Genomic DNA, 6,000 nt, shown 5'->3' on the forward strand with positions numbered 1-6,000 from the left:
TGCCTGTTCAGATAGGTGTCATAACCCCAACTGCCACATGATGGCAATATTTCAGAGCATTACTCCTCAATCTGAACAAGCACCCAATGCACAGGATTATACTATTTTACAACACTTGTTGTGTGTATTTATTTTATGTACTTATTGCATTTTGTAAATGCCAGTGTTTGAAACCCCCTTTTAGGCTTACAGTTTTTTTTCTGCAGCCATATTTTCCTGACTGTCAGGGGAGTTAAGCAGGGGAAACACTGGCAAACATTAAGAGATTTGTTTTCTCAACTAATTTGTGCTGCCTCCACAGAAGCAGAGCACAAATACTTCAGGTCCTATGTAAAGATATGTTATTGCTTTGTTGCTGTCTTAATTTCCCAGGTACAGGTAGCATGGCCAAGAAAACAAGAGAAAAGATATTATCACCAAATAACAGGAGTTTTAAAGGAGGCATCATCTGAACCTAAACTTTTTGACAGCATCCCCCTTCTTGAGAACCCTATAGAAGTCCCTCTATGGATTCATTGTAGGGATGCATTTGGGGGGGAGTGGAACTAGGGGGAGGCAGAAGGAGGAGCTACTGTACTGAGCATCTTTCCCTCCACAGATGCAGATATTTGAATGAGTCTCTATGCGTAAGTTAATATATTTTGAATCCACATTAAATCTGCTTCTGAACCTTCACCTTTTTTTGAGAGGAAGATTTTGTCCTTCTAAGATGAACATATTTTCAAATACAGTGTCACTTTCTTAAGAGCCACAAAATAGTCATAGGACAGACAAGGGTGCATGTTTTTAAAAAAGTCATTGTTGCTAGCTTCTGACTCAACAGAACAGAGTCAGTCTGAGTGGGGGCTTTTTCCCAATAATTTATTGCCCTGAATGAAATTCTCATGAAACACTAAGTACAGTTATGTTCACCTTGAGCAAAAGAACAGCTTTGATAGAGTCTACACTCATTCCTTGTTTCTCGTCGCTCCAAACATGGTTCATCACACGAAATATATTCATTCCACTGCAGCATCAGCACTATTTGTTCCTGGTTAATACAGAACAGATTCTATTCAGTGTAGCAGTACATTTTAAACAAACTGTGATGAGGTCTGCACCCCCTCCTGGCTCTGACAGGGTTAATGTGGTCTGGTCCTTGAGAGTCCAATAACTGTTGCACCTGGAGGGTGATCCAGGCCTAATTAAATATTAAGTGCAGATGGAGATGAATAGATGGTGCAGGAAGTGTGGAGCAGAGAGAGCTCTAGGGAGAGAAGGAAAAATTTATTAGTTACTCTCTTAGTAGTAGGGAGTGAAGGAACTGGTAGGAGTTAGTATAGAGAGAGTTATGATGACTGAACATCCGAAAGGAGGCAGTGGAGCTCTAGGGAGAAGCTCTGTGTAGTGTTGCTTATTACAGGAACCTGGGAAAATGTGTGGGGTGGGTGAGGTTTGAAAAAAGGCTCTAGTAGGAAGAAGTCTAGGGAGCTGGCAGCCAGGTATCTGAGGGAGGAGACCTTGGCTGTCGGTTACTGTACCCCTGGACTGGAGTGGAACCTAGTGCAGTGAGAGGGCTGGAGTTCCACTACTAGGTACCGAGGAAGGTCGTGTGAGGCTTCTCAGAAGGGGACAGGGATAACTGAAAGCCAAGAGCAAAGGAGTGTAAGGACCACAGAACCCAGAGTTGATGGCCAAAGACTGAATGTAAGAATAGGGATTTTTGGTTGTAATTCTTACCCTGGAAGAGGTAGAACTAAAACATGACCTGGCCGGCGGGCTGACAGGCATAAAGAGGCACCGCACTGCAGGACAAGAGTAACTGAGAGCTGGGGGTACTAGAGTAAAAGAGCCTGCTATGCCATACTCCGCTATAAGGGTGTGTGCTAGTCCTTCCTTCCACAGAACCATTTGTAGTTACTACCAACAAAAAAAAAAGTTTTGAATAATGACATGAAAAACAGATTTTTTTCCAGGTGTTTTGAAGGAAATTCCCAGGACACTAAAAACATCTGAAAGAACAGGACTATACTGGTCAAAAGGGACATATACTGGATAATGGGTTACACATGTGCCTGAGGTATGTAACACATTATCATAGAAGTATAGGACTGGTAGGGACCTCAATAGGTCATTAGTCCAGTCTCCTGCACTCAAAGCAGGACTAAATAATGACTAGACCATTCCTGGCAGGTGTTTGTCTAACCAGTTCTTAAAAAACACCAGTGACTGAGATTCCACATCTTCCTTAGGGATTCTGTTCCTGTGCTTAACTCCCTTGACAGTTAGGAAGCTTTTCCTAATATCCAGCCTACACCTTCCTTGCCGCAATTTAAGCCCATTGCTTCTTGTCCTATCCTCAGAGGTTAAAGAGAACAATTTCCAAATGCAGAGGTAATATAATTTCTCTACTCCTATTTGATATTCCCCTATATATATCCAGTGATAGCATTAGCCCTTTTGGCCACAGCATTGCACTGGGGAGTTCATGTTCAGCTGTTTATCCACCATGACACAAGTCTTTTTGCGAATCACTTTCCCAGGATAAAGTATCCCGTCCTGTAACTGTGGTCTACATTTTTCCCTAGGTATATATATTTACATTTAGCAGTATTAAAACCACGTATTTTTTGTTTGCATCCAACTTATTGAGTGATCCAGATCGCTCTGTATCAGTAGCCTGTCCTCTTCATTATTTACACTATCCCAATCTTTGTCATCTGTGAACTTTATCAATAGTGATTTTGTTTTATTCCAGCTCATTGATAAAAATGTTCAATAACCGAGCCAGAACCAAACCCTGCGGGACCCAATTAGAGCTATTGCATTTCAGTGACTGTTCCCAATTTATAATTACATTTTTGTCAGTTAGCCAACTAATTTTTAATCCATTTAAGGTATGCCATGTTAATTTTGTATACTTTTAATCAAACGGTTGAGTGGAACCAAGTCAAATGCCTTCCAGAATCCATAGAGGGACTTCTCTGGGGTTCTCAAGTAGGGGGATATTGTCAAAAAGTTTAGGTTCAGATGATACCTCCTTTAAAATTCCTGTTATTTGGTGATTGATAATATCTTTTCTCTTGTTTTAATCAACACTATTGCCTTTATCAAATTTGGAATATCAACAAAAAGATCCTTTGACAGGCTCTAGTTTCCATAAACACATGTTGATAGGTATCATTTACATTATCCTCCTTTAATTCTTTATTAGTCAAGTCCTGTACCAGCTGTTCCATTATTTTGCTCAGGATCGATGTCAGGCTGACAGGCCTGACATTAGCGAGGTGATATGCCCTTTTTTCAATATAGGTATAACTTTAGCTTTCTTACCCAGGGGTAGGGTTTGCACCAGCAGAAGGCCCCAGGCTACAATTTGGGGTGATGTTTGCAGAGGGCCTTGGGCAAAGATTAGGATTGAGGTGGTTAGGGTTGGGACCACCCAGGGAGGCTTGAGGATTAGGGCCAAACCCTAGCTTAACATTATTCCTCAGGAGCTACAGCCCTTAGTGTAGCCTGTGGCTGACAGGCATTAGTTTCATGGGAGGTGTCCAAACAGTGATATTGTTTTTGCTATTTGTGTTTACAGAGTAATAATATTCAGAATTAGATCCACATTTAGGACCAAATTGAGCATCCTTTGTTATTGAGCATATTTCTATTGACTTTTATGGGCTCTGGATTGTGCCCTTATTTTATTTATCCATACTCATCTAACTTTACTGCTTTGTAAAATGTTGTGCAACTAGGCTAAAAACACACATTACCTCTGCCAAATTCAAATGCTGTACTTTCCTCAATTAGTGAGAAAACCTACTGGAGTGCCTAGTGATTCTCCTGCACCCTGGCTTATAAATTTGTTAGTGCATGCATTTGTTTTTGGGGTTGTAGTTTGTTTTTTTAAAGGATGATCCATTCCACAGTCTTGTTCCATCTGTAATATTTTCTAATTAAAATCCATTTTAATGGCCTGAAGGACGTAGAGATATTTAAAATGCGAAGGTATTTCCGTTCTTCTCAGCACTAAAAATAATTATGCTGGGGAGGGGAGGCATTTCTGGCAATAATTAAACATTTTCTTTTTGTATTCCTTTCAAAAATATCAAAGCTGTCCTTAATAAATGAGCCTTCCACACCTGGCAGCTCTGATAACACAGTTCAGCTTCCATAATGAATAGGAACAGCCTTCAACACCACTCTCACAGTACCACAAGATAGATGTCAACACTTTACATCAGTAAAGAGGTGGGATGTGTGTATACCTCAACTGTGACATGGTTAGGCCTGCCTGTGCAATTCTGCTACTGTAGTGAGTAAACATTCTACTTTGTACCCTTTGCTGAATGAACAAAAGCTATTGAAGATTTAGCTGGTGGGCAAGGGGAAAGAGGTGAGAGGGTTGCAAGGCACCACTTTCTGTAAGAGCTAGTCAAACCTTTCAACAGCAGGACAAAAAGCAGAGCAACATCATGACCTCCACACATACAGACACTTCCCTTTCCTCCCCCAGGCAGCAGAAATGGAGGTCCATGGAGAGAAGCACTATATCCTCTCAAGAGTTGTAGCCGTGAATGTATTCTCCCTGTCAGGGGATCCCAGAAGTTTTGTGCCTTGAATTTTGGAGAGCCTGCTGGTGGTGTTAGTCTGTCCTACACTCAGTAAAGGCCAGTGCCAATGATGCCCACCTGTGTCTTTGACTTTCATACAAGTTTATTATCAGCACACTCTTCAGGGCTGGTTTAAGAACTAGTAGCCTATGTTAGGTGCGAGCATTGCTTTCCCATGTTTGAAAACAAAACTCTTTTCCTGCTAGCAAATTGAAAATCCTTGGCTGTACTGTCCACATAACATGCTGCTGTTAATGTAGGGAAAACCTGTAACACAAATCTTTGAATGAAATCCTGCTTCTCAAAAGACTATTGCAATGTACTGGTCATTGATCATATGTGTATTTCTGCCCTTGACTGGACCGAGCACCACACCTGCTCTAGTGTATGTAGCTATGTTGCTCTCTGGTGGCTGAATTCACTGGAGTTAACCAAGGATGAACCTGACCCACTCTCATAAAGAAAAAACAGCAGCTCCCTTCATTCATTTGCATTTATAATGCAAGTGAATAAAATATGGGGGTTATTTTTAGATTTAGGAAGACGTTTGAAAAAGGATATACAACTACCTTCTGAAGTGTTTTAAGCTCTGCTGTTAGTTAATATGAAAGCATTCTTTAAGCTTTGCCCTGTGGAATTATGGTGTAACATAGATGTATAAGGAGATAAATGCTACTCTTTTTCAGGTCAGATCTTCAAAGATGTTTCTTGCCTGTGTAGTTGTGTTCAGGTTCCTGAAATTAAATCTAAAAGGAACAAAGATAACTGTATAAATTATTTCCCCATTAAAACCTATAACAAGACACGATTGGCTCAACGCACAAACATACGGATTTTGATAAGTCTAAACAGCTCTGCATTGTTAAGGGACAAATACTGTCCCCAAAGCAAAGACCAAGTAAAACTGCATTTTGCAACATGGGTGCTTTGTCATGGATGGTAGAGGCCAAAGCCTGCCCCGGCCGCAGGCTGCAGCATGGCAGAGGAGACACTGTAGTTTGAGTCTTATGTGGTCTCTGTGTCCCGCTCATCACCATCCCCACATCTCTCTATCGCCACCAGGTAGTTCCATGAAATTATTGATCCCATTTGCCATGCCATTCCCCTCTGCTAGCTCATACCTCCCATACTACTGCCAAAGCTTGGCCTGTGGCACCTAGTCCAGAGCCCCCATGTACAACTTCTCTGAACCCTGACCTTCCATGCAAAGAGGAGTCATGACTGTTCTGCTATACTCAGAACTTTCCATGGTCTTTGCATAAACCAGAGGACTTGGCCCTCAATAACTACTACATGTAAAGGGAACCATCAACTAACTCTGGGCTATCTTTTTGAGAACAGCAAATGACATGCCTTGAAGATAACTACAAATAGCAATGTAGCCAAACTGGGTTTTATTTTGAAATCTAAAACA

Source organism: Lepidochelys olivacea, assembly GCF_965140295.1.
Source record: "Lepidochelys olivacea isolate rLepOli2 genome assembly, chromosome: 5".
Taxonomy (NCBI): Eukaryota; Metazoa; Chordata; order Testudines; family Cheloniidae; genus Lepidochelys; species Lepidochelys olivacea.